Source organism: Dipteris shenzhenensis, chromosome 13, assembly GCF_047967505.1.
Source record: "Dipteris shenzhenensis isolate YYH24624 ecotype China chromosome 13, Dip_SZ_1.0, whole genome shotgun sequence".
Lineage (NCBI taxonomy): Eukaryota > Viridiplantae > Streptophyta > Polypodiopsida > Gleicheniales > Dipteridaceae > Dipteris > Dipteris shenzhenensis.
In genome coordinates this window covers 21,213,496-21,231,291 of record NC_141608.1, presented here as the reverse complement: position 1 = coordinate 21,231,291, position 17,796 = coordinate 21,213,496, and the positions used below count along the sequence as shown (strand labels likewise).

General features: G+C 42.8%; 1 protein-coding gene across 2 annotated transcripts in view; it reads right to left on the bottom strand.

Annotated features, from left to right (window-relative positions):
- Positions 1 to 8,070, bottom strand: part of LOC147895155 (putative potassium transporter 17) — a 39,470-nt gene extending 31,400 nt beyond the window's left edge. Inside the window, exons 1-3 of one of the 2 annotated variants that reach the window (XM_087384050.1) lie at positions 7,837 to 8,070; positions 7,140 to 7,189; positions 6,874 to 6,975 (exon numbers count right to left, since the gene is read on the bottom strand). The gene's annotated coding sequence lies outside the window, so the exon portion shown is untranslated. The remainder of the gene's footprint in view (positions 1 to 6,873; positions 6,976 to 7,139; positions 7,190 to 7,836) is intronic. The other variant, XM_087384051.1, reaches the window with a different exon arrangement.
- Between the last annotated feature and the right edge of the window lie 9,726 nt (positions 8,071 to 17,796).

The following is a 17,796-nucleotide window of genomic DNA, read 5'->3' as shown; positions in this document are numbered from 1 at the left end:
TATAGGCCAGAGAAGTATTCTGGGCGGATGTCTAACCGTAGTTTCGATAATGATCGAATCAAGATGGAAATTCGGGCTAAGTATGCGAACACGCTTGATGAAGCAATTGCCATAGCCCTGAACTATGAGGATGCCAAAGGGAACAAACCAAGTGGGTTTGTGCAGGTTGGGACTCGGTATGAGTACCCGAAGAAACCTGGGTTTAAGAAGAAGTGGATTAGCAAAGGGAGTGCCTCACAGCCTAGTGGTCAAGCCAAGCAGGTGAAGCCAGTTGAGAACCCTAAATCAAGTACCACCATTGGAATGAAAAGAAAAGTAACACCAATGGCAGCCCGAGCTTGGTCGAAGTCTTCTTTGAACCTAGAGCAAAGAGAAAAAGCGAGGAGAGAAGGCTTGTGTTTTGGATGCCTTTAGCCTCATCAGTGGAAAGATTGTCCACGAAACAAGGATCGTCGGATGGGTGAGATGGTGATCTCAAAATGCGACGTGGAAATGGAGGGAAGTCCCGGAGCAGAACAGATGCAAATTCAACTAGCGGGATCTTCTCAAAGGTCAGTACCTGTTTGTTATGTGTGTCTGTTGCTAAGCTAGTAACTAGTGCACTTGATAACGTCTTGTCAAAGCCTGCACCAACGGGATATACAGCCTTTAACGATACAGAGTTAATTAAGATGAAAGGGCAAGTAGCCAATCATGATGTCATTGTGTTATTTGACTCAGCGTCAACGCACAATGTAATTAACTCCAAGCTTGTAAAGAGACTGAAACTAAAGACTAGTCTATCTGATTATGCATATACAATCATAATGGCAGATGGGAGTTCAACTGAAGTAAAAAGCTTGCTCACGCTGACATAGCCCTGGGTAAGGCTTGGCATTCTAGGAAGAATCCAGCCATAGAGGAAGAATCCAGCCATAGATTGGAAAAAGCACATTTATCAATTCAAAATGAATGATGTGATGTATGTCTTACGAGGTGAAAAAGATATACCTCAAGGACCGTTGGTTTCCGTAATGGAAGTTCGAAAAGCTCAAGAAGAGTTTTTGTTTCTTTGTACAGCATCGGTAGAGCCGATTGATGGTTCTTCGGCTAGCACTGATGTTACCCAAAATGGAGAGATGGCCAAGCTGGCTAATCAAATAGCAGAGGAGTTCTCTGATTGTTTTAGGGATGAGTTACCTCCAGAGCGGAATGTTCAGCATAAGATTGAACTAATCTCGAAGGCAGAACCTGTAAATAGACCTCCCTATAGGTTAAGTTTTACCGAAGAAGCTGAGGTGCGAAGGCAACTGGAAGAATACCTCAAGTTGGGGCAGATTCAACCCAGTTTCTCACCTTTTGCTTCGCCAGTGATATTTAAAAAAAAGAAAGATGATACTTTTCACCTCTGTATAGATTACAGAGCATTGAATAATATCACTATTAAGCACAGGTATCCGATGGCTCTGATCGATGATTTACTAGATGCATTACATGGGGCCATAATTTTCAATAAGATAGATCTTAAATGTGGCTACCATCAGATCTGTATTAGAGCCGAGGATGTGCATAAAACCGCTTTTAGAAGCAGGTTTGGATATTATGAGTTTTTGGTAATGCCGTTTGGACTTACCAATGCTCCAGCTACATTCGTCATGCTTATGAACGATTTACTACGTCCGTATGTCGGAAAGTTTGTAGTACATTTTATTGACGATATTCTTGTGTTCAGCAAAAGCATTGCTGAGCATCACAAACACTTAAGAATAGTGTTCAATACTTTGAGGAAAGCCAATCTTTATGTAAATAAAAAGAAAACTATACTGTGTATGATAAGACTTGAATATTTAGGATTCATTATTACTCCTGAGGGGGTAGAAATGGATCCAAAGAAAGTGGCTGCGATACTGACTTGGCCAATCCCTCAGAGTTTGACAGCTTTGCGATCATTCTTGGGATTTGTCCAATTTTATCGAAGGCATATCAAAGGATATTCCGAAATAGTATCGCCATTCACTGATCTAACCTCAAATAAAGTACCTTTTGTATGGGGACAGAATCAACATGAAAGTTTTAACACCATAAAACAAGCTCTTGGTCTCAGGACCGGTGTTAAAAATAGTTGATTCCCAGAAACTGTTTTTCCTTGAAACCGATGCAAGTGGCATTGCGGTAGGAGCAGTTCTCCTCCAAGAGGGAAGGCCAGTAGCCTTTGAAAGCAAGAAGCTTTCTCCCTCTCAACGAAATTGACCAACTCATGAATTAGATAAAGTACCTTTTGTATGGGGACAGAATCAACATGAAAGTTTTAACACCATAAAACAAGCTCTGGTCTCAGGACCGGTGTTAAAAATAGTTGATCCCCAGAAACTGTTTTTCCTTGAAACCGATGCAAGTGGCATTGCGGTAGGAGCAGTTCTTCTCCAAGAGGGAAGGCCAGTAGCCTTTGAAAGCAAGAAGCTTTCTCCCTCTCAATAAAATTGGCCAACTCATGAATTAGAGTTGTATGCTGTTATCCATGTTCTGAAAACATGGAGACATTATTTATATGGATCAGAGTTTTATGTTGATGTTGATCATGATACTCTGAAACATTTTTGTAAACAACCTGACTTGAGAGGCCGCCAAGCTAGGTGGACAGAACTCATGCATGAGTTTAACTTTACGATTCGGTACCGAAGAGGGAAGGATAATAAAGTTGCTGATGCGTTGTCACGCATTATGCATAATATGAGTTTTAGGATATTAGAAAGTGCTCTAATGACCGAGATAAGAGAACTCAAAAGGTGGACGAGTTCGTCCAGAGCCTTTGGCCTAAGGCTCTAAGGCTCATGTATTCAAACCCGGGGAAAAGGATGACCTGGCATCCAGAAAAGGTCAAACTTATGCAAGATATACCATAAGAGATGGTATGCTGAAAAGAAATGGCAAGGTAGTAGTACCTAATCAGAATGATCTCAGGCAGAGAGTCATTTAACAATGCCATGATAGCCCATGTGCGGGACATCCAGGAGTCGAGAAGACATGATCTTGTGAAGCGAGATTTCTTTTGGCCAAAGATAAAAAAGCATATTCATGAATATGTGACACGTTTTTCGTGTCAGGTAAGTAAGGCAGAGCGGGGGAAGCCACCCAGACTTTTACAACCTTTGGAAATACCACTAGGTAGGTGGGAGAGCATTTCCATGGACTTTATTGTAGGTCTGCCTACGACACAGGGTGGATACGATTCTATCCTTGTGATAGTTGATCGTCTTACCAAGATGGCTCACTTCATTCCAACCAGAGAGTTTGTTAGTGCCCCGCAAGTGGCGGATTTGTTTATCAAACATATAATTCGTTTGCATGGATTACCCAAATCCATAGTGTCAGACAGGGATGTCAAATTTACCAGTCATTTTTGGACTGCAGTGTTTGAGACACTAGCAAGAGAGGGCTGAGCTGATGCACTTTCTTACAAAAGGTGAAGTACTTATCTCGGTTCTTTCATATGCTGTTCCAAGTGTTATATCCTCTTCAACAGGTGGTGAAGCATGAGCCCTTGAGATGGACTAGTGAACGTGAGGAAGTGTTTGATGCAGTGAGGAGATGCTTGGTCATGTATCAAGTGTAAAAGCACCTGATTTTTTCAAAACATTTTCAGTCAATCCTTCAACGGGACTTGATGCACTTGGAGCTATACTTTTGCAGCAAGGAGAGGTTTCAAGGTGTATGAGACCGGTTAATTATGCTAGCCGAGTTAAGAATGAAGCTGAAAGAAAATACACAGCAGCAGCTGAATTGACCTTGGCAAGTTTGATGTATGCATGTAGGAGGTTCTGGTCATACTTGATATCTCAAAACTTTGTAGTGCTCACTAGCTGTACATTGCTTCCTCAGTTGTTGAGTAGCTCAAGTCTTCAAGATGCATGATTAAATGGGTGGCTGAATTGCAAGAATATTATTTCCCTTTTTTGGTTGAGAACTCCACCAAAGCATCACTGGCTGATTTGCTTACTTATAAAGAGGCTTCCATTCTTGTGAAGGAAGTGGAAGATTGACGTTGTCCTACGTTATCAATAGAGCCCTGGTGATTGTTTAGTACTTAGTCATCGATACTGTTGGACTCTAATATTATCGATGTTGGTTCAATCTGAATTCTTACAACATTTCTTTTGATACATGTTCTCGATGCAAATAAGTTTCGAAATCAATAGTAGAGATGCCACATGGGATGTAAGATCGAAGGATAATATTTCATATGGTTGTAGTCCATGACACAATATTATTTAAGTTGCAACCAAGCATGAGTTAAGAGCTCGTATGAGCGTAGTCTTATTCATGTATTCGTTGGCCAAATCTTTGCACATCACCAAGGCAATAATAAAACTCTATCCCTGACATTTGCAGGGAGGAAATCATTCTCGATGGACCTTGTTGACAAGAAGTTTGGAGAATGCTTTTGTGTTCCATTTTGATGGTTCATTTAAGAAAAGTTTGAATCAAGCTACGGGTGGCATTGTGGTGTATGATCCAGGAGGAAAGGAAGTTCACAAGAAGGGATTTCAGCTTGAGGCAAAGAGCAATAATGAGGCTGAATATTCATCACCACCTGAAGGGCTGCAGGTTTGTATAAGTTTGGGTATTAGAAGCCTTTCAATCAAGGGGTATGCTTTGCTGGTTGTCAAATAGATTTTGGGAGTTGGGAAGACTAAACACCTTCATTTGAAGAATTGGGTGAATGATATCAAAAGGTTAAACAGTTTGATGTTTGGACACTAGGGCATGTAGAAAGAGCTCAAAACGCATCAGCCCATGAAGCTCCCCAGGGAGTAAATGACACTCAGGTTTGTGCAGTGAAAATTCAGGAATCAGTATATAAAGGAGAGAGAGCTTGGCCAATGTTTTGTTAACAGGAAAAATTCATGCAGATGTTCCAAAGCAAAGGAGGTATAGGTTTGTGAAAGCTTGCCAACCGTATTGTATAATTGGTGATGTGATGTATATGAGAGGAGCTGATTTAATTCTCAGAAGGATTCCATGGCATGAGGAGATATGTATGGCCTTCTTTGCAAAGGGATATTCGTCATTGGTGCAGGTCTTGTTTCCCAAGAGACCTCAGGCCAAGGGGGTTTTAATGCCAGCAACACTCTGGATAGCAAAGCCGCCAACAATAGTATGTATGGGGCTTTTCTCGAATGCACAAAAGTGAAGGCACGACAAGGGGCATCTCTGTTATCACTGCCATGAGCCAGGTCATGATGAGCAGCATTTGTCCCAACTTGCATCCCCGAGCTACTGTAGCAAATCATAGCCTCCCTTCTATCAAGGCTTGCCGTATCCTTACAAATCTTACAAGCAACAGAAACTCAACAGAAGGGACAACCTAGGAGAATCCACCAGAGAAGTTCTCATATGTTACGTATGGGGCTTTTCTCGAATGCACAAAAGTGAAGGCACCACAAGGAGCATCACTGTTATCACTGCCACGAGCCAGATCATGATGAGTAGCATTGTCCCCACTTGCATCCCCTTAACTACTGTAGCAAATCATAGCCTCCCTTCTATCAAGGCTTGCCGCAGCCCTATAAATCTTATAGGCAACAGAAACTCAACAGAAGGGACAACCTAGGAGAATCCACCAGAGAAGTTCTCATGTGTTACGCACAAGCAGCAGGATATTATTCCTTTTTATGGTAGCAGTACAGAGGATTTTCTCGATGACCATGGCTTGCTAGCTCGATCACAATCACACAAGGTCTCAAGTTTTGCAGTGTGTTTGAACATGCTCAGTAACAAATCAACACTAGAGCTGTAGCAAGGTTGTTGAAATACACATCAGTGGGATGACAGAGAAGCTAGCAGCCAGTCCATCTATAACACAGCACTAGCATCTGTCTTATTAAAAATGGCAGGAGTTGAAGGACACCAAGTTAGCCAGGGATGGGATATGGTGGTATATGCCAGACAAATGGGAGACCTTCAATCAGGTGTCGCCCATTGAATCCATTGTGTCCAAACCCTCTGATCCAACAAAAGCGTCTCCAGACCTGTCCTTTGTTCTAGGTCCAACAGAAAAGGATGCCGTGGGCATTCAACAGCCTGTGGCCATCTATTTAACCACAGGGAAGCCTCAGGAGTTGCTAAGCCTCAGCCAGACTTAGATCCAGCCACAGAAAACATGACAGCAGTCCATGCAGCAGAAAACAGGGCACGTCAGCCCTCCTAGAAGGCCACACACACAGGCAAACATTGGCACCTAGATAATAAGCAGCAAATTAGGATAATCCCTTTCTCAATTGCAGAAATTAGTGATAAGCCCTCCTCTAGTGGGTGCTACTTTTAAAATGGCTGACTTGTCCCTCCTCAAGCCATTGGACAAGTTGTGCAACTATTCCAATCCCCTAAGGTACCCAGCAATTTGAGTTGGGCATACAATAAAATCCGTCTTTCTAATCCGCAAAGGGGGGCAAGAGTCACATTTTTTCAGGAGAACTGGCTGGAATAATGAGAGAGTGAGGATGACACTTTGCAAAAGAATCTGATGTACTGCTCGCTATAAACCACTCACCCCAGATTGCAACTCAAGGGACCAGCTCAAGTAGGACTGAAGAGCAAGTAGATCCCATTCAAATTACCCCATGATGCAGAAGCAAGCGCTTAGGAAGTTAAAAAGGCTAGGCTTTGCTGTGAAGTGCCTCTCTTAGTATTGTAGGTAGGTGTGACGTGAAAGTGCGTGTTTCTTGTGTTTGATGAGCATATTTTTAAAGTAAGTTATCACTTCATTTTCTATCTTCATGATTGCATTGCTAAATTCACCTGAATCGTCAAAAACTGTCACAACATGGATTGTTAAGTTAAGAAACATTGAGCTGCAATAATCAAATGAATATCTCAGAATTGAGCTGTGTATACCTCAATTGCATCCTCATTTGTTATTGTGATCTCCTTCATTGTAACCATGGAAGTTGAAAAGCATAAGGGTACACATTACACTGCATGGGACTCGACTCTTCTCTGATCCAAACATTGAGAAAAATTGCTATCAAATAAAAGACAACGCTAAGACTGGACATGGAAATGAAGATTTAGAAACAAGATTGTATCTCCTACTCAACCATTTCAGCACCTAATGAATATCAGCACTAAGTCTATGCAGCTCCACTTTTGCCGATGCTTACCATCAAATAGTCATGCACTGTCGGGGGCTACCTGTTTGCCTTTGTATTAGCTGAATCAATTTCATCATATTGTTTTTTTAATTCATGTGAGTGCCATAACGGTTTAAAAATCTAAAAGCAGCATAGTAACTGACATTCCCACCACAACCATTCCTATATAGCACCACCCTCACAAAATTTATTTGGGCTAATCCTTTGTCATAGAATTTGACCACAAATTGCCACTTAGCACAAGTAGCCTTCGTCACAGAATTTGCCCACAAATTCACTTAGCACAAGATAGCCTTTGCTAACCTTAAAGGCAATGTAAGGTGAGAAACTCAGGCACGATCCACCTAGACAATACAGAGCATCAAATCTGCATAGTGCATATGTGCAAGAAAGCCCCTCCAAATCCAAAACATCAACTGTGCTAGGACACAAAGATGGCAATCGACAACACCGATCACCATTGGCAATCACTAGCGGCAGACCACACCCACACCCCAAAACGGTCTCTCTCTCTCTCTCTCTCAACACACACACAAACACGACTATTTCATGCTGCTACCGGTGAGTGTTGAAGTAACATGAAATAACACCTTTGGATATGAAGTAAGAGCAAATATAGAACATTGCATATGAGGCTCCCCCCTCCTCTCTCTTTCTCTCTCTCTCTTTCCAAATTGTGTGCTGCAGGTACACGGAAAGAACGTACGTGCTTGTACATGTTCTTTGACAATAGACCTTGTACACACACAGTCGTGACACAATTATGGATCTTGAGTACTGTCGTTTTTGTCGTCTGGAATATTAGTCTTCACTTTGGCCGTTACATGACTCGAAGGGTATCTTGTTATCTAGCGGTACAATCTTTTGAAAGGCTAACGGACAAAAGATTAGTTAACCGTAATATATTAATCATGCGTAAGAATTCAAGCGCGATTTTGGAGCAGGGATTGCGGCAGTCGGAATGTTAACAGATCAATTTGTACGAAAACGGTCAATTTGTACGAAGGTCGGAAGGTACATTGATTACGTGACGAATGCCTTACAAGGGCACATTGCCCACATGATTACATGACCAATGCCTTGCATTGGCCAACTCGTAAGTGACCATTGCCATGGGGTGGCCGACCCCAGGTGGTAGGTCCCAACTTACACACCAGATGGAGGCTGATTGAGCTCCTGATCAATGGTAAGGGTTCCTTAATAAGAGGCAATGGTTTAATCAACCATCGACTCAGCACCAACCGACCTCACAATAGAGGCTATAAAATGAAAGCCTCTGTAGCCCATCAAAATTCACTTTCTATTGCCCTTGTGTCCTCTACTATTGCCAACATGCCATCGAAGCTTCTTCAAAAAAGCACACGGCTAGGAAGCAGCTACCATCTATTCTAATGATTAATAATACAATTTCATTCTCTCTCTCTCTCTCTCTCTCTCTCTCTCTCTCTCTCTCTATATATATATATATATATATATATATATATATCGTCTACAAAGGTGCCATTGAAGCTTCTTCTATTTACTTAAAAGAGAGAATGATGTGTCACTCAATGGGCTATGCCAGCCACTTTATGAGAGATAAGGGTAGTGTGTTTATTATTACGTTAATACTGCGCATCAATTTGCGATTTTGGGGATCTAAAACCTAGCAAATACATGTAAGATTATAAATTGGACTCATTGATGTTATCATGCTTTGTTCTCTCTCTCTCTCTCTCTCTCTCTCTCTCTCTCTCTCTCTATATATATATATATATATATATAGGGGGGGGCATATTAGGGGAGGGCCAAACCCCCTTTGAAGGACATTGTAGCCTTCAAATTTAGGACTATATTGGAGCATATCATTGTAACCAATGGGAAACATTTGGTCCATCGGGGAATTTAGTTTGAGATTTCAATGGATCAGAGAGTCGTCCCATCATGCAAGCCACGTGGTTGTCATTGCATTGCAAGCCCAGTGGCCATTTAACTGCATGCAAGCCTAGTGGCTGAGAAATGAAATTAAGTCATCCCACAAATTCAAGCCAGCAAGGTGGCCCAAGGGCCCCCACTCCAAGTAGTCCTCACCGCACCACCATTGGACTATATAGTCCTCACAATACCATCATTTAAAGCTTATTAGCTAGGCTTTTTCCACCTACTATTATGTTATATTAGTGAGCTTAATATAAGCAATTTCGTTAAATTAAAGATAACCTTAACAAGGGAGTTACATTCCCATTGGTACACATTGTGTTATGCACTAAGTGCTCTTGACTCATATATCCAAGGCTTTTTGCCTATAGAATTGGTTTATTTTATCAATCCAACATCTTTTCTTTCCAATTAAGGTCATAATGGATTCTTTTTCTCAAGACCTTTCAAACGAGTACCCATGTGCTAAAAGGTGCTTGGAAGAAAGTGCTAAAAAGTGATAGAATATGCTAAAAAGTGAAAAAGTTCTCAACAAAGTGCTCACACAATGCTCAACCAGCACAATGGTTGCAACCATCACGCTGAGTGATATTTCAATCATCGTGCTAGTCTCTTGCAAAAGAATACCACCTCTCTCTCTCTCTCTCTCTCTCTCTCTCTCTCTCTCTTCCCCCCCCCAAATTTCATAAGATGCAAATGAAAATTAACCACGATAATAGAAGTAGACACGACCAACATAGTGGCTATAACTAGCATGATGGTTCTTATTTCAACCATCATGCTTGTCTTTTGCAAAAGAATATTACCTCTCTCTCTCTCTCTCTCTCTCTCCTGCCCCCAATTTCATATTATGCAATTGAGAATTAACCAATTTACTTGACTGATCCTCAACCTTTTAGAGACAATGTTAATGTGACAATGCCACTTTTTAGTGGAACAAGTAGTTCACTAAGACTACCATTGGCCCCTCTTCCTTCTACAACTATTCATCCACTCCCCGACAAATAGCTCTCTCTCTCTTGCTTGCAAGCTTCCCCATAATTCAACAAACAATCTTCCTTGGCCCCAGGTGCATAAGGGCTTTTTCTCTGTCCCCTTCCCTAACCATGTAGTGTCGTTATATATATATATATATATATATATATATATACGCACGTACCTACCTATGTACACACATGCACACATACATACATATATACCCACACACACACATACATACACACACACATACAGACAGATAGACAGACATGCATGCATGCATGCATACCTATATATATATATATATATATATACCTTCAATAGAGAAATGAACCTTCAAAGTGAAGTGCCACTTTAGAAAAAATTTCTTGTAGTGCCCTTAAAAAGTGATGAAAAATAGCTTAACAAGAAGGATGACTTGCAAATGATCCTTCAAAGCCTTGCAGCCACAACTCCTGGTTGACTTCCAATGTGGTGGCTTGGTGGGCTCTACCTATTTGAGTGTCATGCAAACAAGTGCTCATCGACTTCCTTTTATGCACACTCCTCCACCCTTGTCTCTTGCTTCATTTTCCTGCTCCACCCTCTTTCTTGCACCTCTTGCTCCACCCTTGTCTCTTGCTCTACCCTCATCTCCACACTTCCTAATACGGTCTTAAAATGCCAAAACTCGACCCCTAGATCCTAAACCCATGCCTAAATCTAAACCTCATAGCCGTAAACCCTAACCCTTAACCGACCCTGAACACTTTAACTCAAAATCCTAAACCGTTACCTTTGTTGTCCGAATGATCTTTGTCTTTGATATAACTGTAAATGTGTGAACCATTTTAGTTTTATTTTATTCAAGTTATTATGAGGGTAGAAAGTTATTGAAATTTGGTGTTAATATGTGATTGTTTTCTGTTGGCAAACAATCCTATGGATGAGGAAAAGGTAACTCTAGAGGCGTGGGGACACAAGCAAAAGATACAAGGTTTTCTATCTCTCTAGTTTACAATCATTTTTTGCATCTATATAGAAATGCTTACTCTCACATGTGTAAACAAGATGAGAAAAGGTGCAATCTTGTGATTATCAAGAGACACGACGTGACATGTCCATGAAGTCTATCAATTTTGAAGATCTTACCAAGATACTTGCAAAGAGTGCAAAAAATTTAAAATCCTAGAAGGGCAAGGTAGGGTGGGCAAAGGTGGTTGAGGGACGCAGTCATATCGATTTTGGGAAGAGGTGGGTGGCTGATGGAGGGAAGGTAAGAAATCAACCAAAGGGGTATAGAGAAACCTGGGAGGACGAGTGCTTTATGCTATGGCTTTATCACATTCGGCTTCAGTCACATAAAGAAAACAATTCGTTAGGGTAAGAGATATCCCAACATTCCCCCCAATCCATTTTAAAACCACGTTATTATTTTCTTTACTTTCAAAAAATTAGTTTTAGAAATTCATTTAATGTGAATCTAGAAATTTGTGGCAAGATTTAGATACACCTTTCCCAATGTGCTCGAATATACACATGATAGTAAGGAATTCCCACGATTCACGCAGGTAATCTTTAAATGATGCACATTTTGAAAGGAATTTTAAGACGTAAATTATATTTTGTGAAACCAATTGAGTGTAATTCCTACACAAGGTGAACATACTAAATAATGCTTTTACATTTTGGCATTCTAGTAAAGAGTTATGTGGGAGAAAATGAAAGATTGGAAATGAAGCTTTACATGAAATTTCATCCCTTTGTGTCACATGAAGATGTTCTTACCTTAGTGGCAAGTAAAAGTTTTAATATTCTATAGGTCCTATGTTCAATTCCCATAGTACACACACACACACAAAAGCGCAACTTCTACATGCTTTGTGACTTTGTCCATTGTCTACATCATGCGTCATAGTTTACTAATGCTCGCACTCTTTCTAAATCATTACCAAAGCCTTGACATACTTGCTTTCTATTCTGCACGTCAGTCCCGGCTACACCTATGCATTTGCCTGCCTATGCATCGTGCGTGCTTCAATACACTGCATTGCAAGCTTGCAATCCACATCTTACTTGTCATATCTTGTCTTTGATTGAGGTAACCCACATAACTACAGTTTGAACTTATCGCTTGCAAGCCCACTTCTTTACTTGAAATAGTGAGTCAAACTACTGTAATACGAGCATCCTTGGAGTCGGTTAACTTGATAATTCTACAGTTGTGGACAAGCTAGATTGTGTGGATGTGGAAATTGAAAGAAGAATTGTACTCATAGGAGCCATTGTTGTCCAAGAATGACACTATATTGTGAGAGTGGCATGACATTAAAATTCAACTAGTCCATGTATTGTTGAATATAGAAGGGCAATTTCTAGACTTGTGTTGTGTACTAGAAAGTAGTTTCATTTGCAACTTTATCTTGGTAATAAACATTATTGAAAAGATGGACTTTTTGGGAGCAAGAAGCAAAAAATGTCTTCGCAATTGGGGGCATAATTGAAATACCTATGGTGCTGATATAGTCATTGATAATAACTATTATCATTGTTAATAGTACCTACGGTGCTTATATATCATTGGTAATAACTCTAATCATTATAATAGGTTACTTTGTCCTTTTGTTATCTCTCTTACCAATGCCCACACAACAAAAAGCTAAAAAGGGGGGTTTGAAATACCGATATAGAAGGGGACTTGGGGGGGAAATTTGACACAAAAAAAAGGCGAGGGGGGGGGGGATACATTAAAATGATGGCGACAGTTGGGGGTGGAGTGGTGGCTAGTGGACAGGGGCACTGGCAAAGGTAGCACGTGGCTGGCAGATGGTAGAAGGCATCATTGGTGGCATCGACATGGGGTAGGGGGGTTGTGGGGGTGCATGCATCAGCATGCGCCACGTGGGGCAGTGTGGGTCTCAAGGCTGCGCGTTGTGTATCACGCACCACGTGGGTGGCCACGCTAGGTGCTACAACCTTTAATTAAGGCAGCGGCTACTACTGCATCTGCCAAAGGCAATGGCTGATGGTGCACTTCGGCATGCACCACGTGGCCCCTAGGTGGGTGGCTACGGCCTTGAGGTGGCAGTGCCTTAATGGAATGAGAGACTTAAACGGGAAGGCGCCATGTATGTGGATGGCAGTGATAAATTTTGGGAGGGGAATGAATGCGGCAAGGGGAGGATGCCACACACGCGGGACAAATTGTGCAAAATGCAGGAGCAGGAGAGAGAGAGAGAGAGAGAGAGAGAGAGAGAGAGAGAGAGAGAGAGAGAGAGAGAGGAGAGAGGGAGAGAGGGAGAGAGGGAGGGAGGGAGGGAGGGAGGGAGGGAGGGAGGGAGAGAGAGAGAGAGAGAGAGAGAGAGAGAGAGAGAGAGAGAGAGAGAGAGAGAGAGAGAGAGAGAGAGAGAGAAATGTAATGAAGAAGAGGGAAGGAGGGACCCATGGTTCTGCTCTTGATACTCCTGGTGATGTCGACCCCTGCAACAGCTTCCACATGGCAGTTTTACACAACCAGAGGATCAAGGATTTCATACCACTTGTCATGAACTTCAATGTAGGATGCTCATGTGTGCATGATGATGCAAAAATTGAGAAGCATTGGCCTCCAAATGGGGTGGAAGGAGTGCCCACGTGACTGTACTTTTGCTAGACTTCTCCTACATGGTTAGTACAAGCCACAAGTCCACATGCATGCAAATGTTCATACCACACACCATGAATGATGTGAGAGGGTACAACCCCTCATGCCTTTTGGGATCACATTCTTTGGGCATACCCCGTTATTCTACCCTTAGCCTATGACTCTTTTATGCCTACGATTGACTAATGCAATACCCGTGCAAAATACTACCCTTTCTTAACCTCGATCTTCATAGCCCAAAAATGGCAAAAGCTATGCGATGGATTGATCAAAATGAATGCCTACGTGGTGATGACTATCTCGGCCCAAAATGATGGAAAAAATATTTGAAAAAGTTTTTCCCTATAAATCTTTGCGTGCGTGAAATCTAGGTTCAAACCAGGTGCAACTTGGCCTCCAAACGGCCAAGGTACGGGCCCTTTAGGGGCAAAAATGGGCAATTTTTTTATAAAGACCCTTCCTCTCCCCTTTTTGTTTGGGGGGGGAAGAATTGGTTAGCCTAACGTCCCTCACTACCTATGAGTTGCCCCTTTTTTTAAGGGGGGGAAGGAGGTTCGCTAACCTAACCTAACCTAAAGTAGTTAATTATAGCTCAACTAAGGGTTAATTCCCATCCTCTATCTACCCCTTTCTTTTCTCTCTACCTCTCTCCCTGTCCCTCTCTTTTTCTCCTCTCACTCTCTCTTTTCTGCCTTCACTCTCCCTCTCTCCTGACACATACTCTCTCTACATTATCTCTTCTCTCTCTCTCTCTCTCTCTCTCTCTCTCTGCATCGTGTGAAATTTTGAGGGGCGACGGTTGTTTCAATGGTTCAGCGGTGGTGGCATGATGTGGTGCGACAAATAGTGACGGAGTATGGTGGGAGTGGTGGCTTGATGTGTGCGGTGATGGCGGGCGTAGGTTATGAGGCTGATGGCGGGGGTGCATGTGGAGCAACACCGCTACGTGGGCATTCTATGATGCCTTGGGCATTGTGCCACCATGGTCGGTGCGAAAGCACTGCCGCACTACATGGGCATGCGCTCAAACACATTGCGTGCCTTGGGCGTTGTGCCACTGTGGTCGGTGCAAACGAGCATCGCTTGCGAGGGCGTGCCTTGGGCATTGCATTGGCACAACAATTCGAACGAGCTTTGGGTGGTGCTATGCCAACGGTGGATGCGAATGTGTCATCGTGCTATAGAGTTCTAAGTGAGTGGGTTAGAGGGAAGAGGGAGGGGTTAGAGAGAAGAGGAGGGGGTAGAGAGAGAGAGGGGTTAGAGAGAGAGAGGGGTTAGAGAGAAGAGAGAGGTGGGGATGAGAGGAGTTCGATGAGAGGAGTTGGATTGAGAGGGGAAGGTAGAGAGAGGTTTGGGGTGGGAGAAGTAAAGGAGAGTTAAAGAAGAGTTAGAAGGGGAACAGAGAGGTGAGCGGGTGGAGGGAGTTTAAGGGGTTGGTGGGGTGGTGAGAGAAAGTAGTGTAGAGAGTGGTGGGGTGGAGAGAGTGGTGAGAGAAAGTAGTCTAGAGAGTGTTGGGGTGGAGAGAGAAAAGGGTTGGAGAAAGAAAGGGGGTGTAGAGGGAGGTAGAGAGATGGTGGGAGGAAGGGGGATGGCGGGGTGGAGGGAGAAAAGGGGATAGAGGGAGGTAGAGAGATGGCGGGGTGGAGGGAGATGGTGGTGTAGAGAGAGGTAGAGAGATGGTGGGAGGAAGATGGATGGTGGGGTGCAGGGAGAAAAGGTAGAGAGATGGTGGTGTGGAGGGAGATGGGATGGGGAGAGGTAGGGGGATTACCTTGAGTGATGGAGGTGGAGGTGATGGAGGGGGGGGGAGTTTGATGGAAAAGTGATGGTGGAGGGGGGGATGGATGGAAAAAGGGGAGGTAGTGGGGAGGGAGATGATGGCAGGTGGAGATGGATGTGGTGGAGATGGAGGGGGGAGCTTGACGGGAAAAGCGTGGTGGTGGTGGTGGAGATGGTGACTGGGAGGTGGAGGGGATGGGGTATCGACGTTGTGAAGTTTCATAGTTTCCCCATTTAGCACAATGGGCATAGTAAAGTGGCGGCCTAGCATGTGATGGCATTTCTCCTACTTAAGATCAAATGTTTAAATGGGAGAAACTGGTGGGGAGATGGGTGGATAGGGGGATGGGAGAATGGAAAGGGTGGGAAGGATGAGGGTGGATGCGAAAGGGGAAGGATGATAGGAAGGGTGGATGGGAAGGATAGGATGGGAATCGTTGGAAGGGTGGGTAGATGGATCCAACCTCAAGGTGAAATTTCAAAATTTCAAAGGCACAGATGATGAAGATCCCTATAGTCATTTGTAGGGTTTCTTGTGTCTCTGTCACATTAATGGTGCAACAACAGACGAAGAGTATATGGATTATTTTCCATGTACCTTGATTAAAATTGGTTTAATAAGTTCCCAATTGGATACTTCCCCGATTGGGATGTAATGTGTCCGAAGTGTTCCTGCGAAGGTTCAGGCAAGAAATCAATGAAGAAGATGTTCAGACGAAGCTAAGTGAGATGAAGCAAAAGTCAACCTAACACGGTTTATTGACAATTCTAACACCTGTTCCTCCATCCAAAATTACAGTGGCCTTTTTGTTTTGGTAGAAAATTGGGATCACAACATTCATATCATCACTCTCAAAGTATTAGCCTAGCTTGTTGATAGGTATCTTCAGCAAATTTGGCTCTTCGACGAGGGCATCCACTACCTCAGTGGGCCACTTCCTCCGAGGTGACCATTTGTCCATTCATCTAACCGGAGAGATGAGGTTCCCCTTAATAGGGTGGCTATGGGCATCTTTACCTCTATGGAAAATAATGCGGCTAGCCCTGCCACATCTCGAGGCTATCCGATTGGTTCTCGGTCTTCAGACTTTGGTTCTTCAAACTTGTAAAAGGAAACAGGGACCTCATCTACAGCTTGGTGCCAAATAGGATCCTCTTCAAACATCTTATGGTGTAAGTGTGATCTTCCTGATGATGTGCTATTTAAGACTATCTCATCCACCATTTCTAGGGTAGGCGAGGGCTTGGGAGCTCTTTTTAGGGCTTGATGATTGGGATGCATGGTGTCCATGCCCTTGTTAGTCCTAAGCCACTGCTCAAATCTTTTCTTGACATTCATTGACTAATTGTTGTGCCTTTGTGAGGCATTGTTTCTCACTGGTAGATCGGGGTATTCATTTTGGCCAATTGAACTTACGTCCCTTCTACATGGCTATGCTTCACTCACCCTATCATTTTCCTTAGGCCATAGTGCAGTAGGCTACTTTAATCACAATCGCATGGCCTTTACTCTTGGATTGAGAGAGGTGGCAACTCTTTCCCTCTTAGCTTGTTTATGGAGCTCCTTACTCATGGCCTAAGATTGGGCCCTCGTGATCACATTTAATGATATTGAGGACACTTTTCCTCTTTTGATACTTAGCAGGTTAATGTGGTTATAGGGTCAGACATTCTAGATGTTCTCATGGGACAATCCTTGTATAGATGGTCTACCCCACAACCAGAACACAATGGCCTGTTTGAATTACTTATAGTTGTCTCATGGTCATGCTTTTATGGATAGCCCTTAAGAAAGTGAGGTCCCTAGCATTATAATAGGCAATCATCTGATTGGCCACTACCTTATAAGGACACTCACTTTCATGGTGTGAACTTTGAGGTGTAACACTGGATAGCTAGTTTGCAATTTACGATGTTCATATGCTTAGCTCGTTTGCATTGTGGGAGCTGTCTGGTATACTAGAATATAATGTTTGCCTTGCATGATGTAATGGCTTATGTGACTTGTTTGAAACATAGAATTTCATAAGGAGAGGAATTAGATGCTGGTATGGCATAGTCAGCATCCTCCCACTCACTTGGTGTCTCTTCAATGATAACCTCATTTATGGGAGTGATCCCTGGTAGAGGGGATTGTGGTCCTAGGTTTGGCGGTGGCAATGGTAGGTTTTGAGCCCAAATTGGACCTTGGTTGTCCAAGGGGGATCCTGGGATAGCTAGCTAGCCTTCAGCATTAACAAAGCTCATATGATTGTCTTAAACCAAGCCGATGGTTGAAATTGTTATTTTGTAATAGTTTAGGTGTTGAATTTCCACCATTTTTTCTTTAGAGCCCCATTTTGATATGTGCTAGCATACATACAAAGTGGG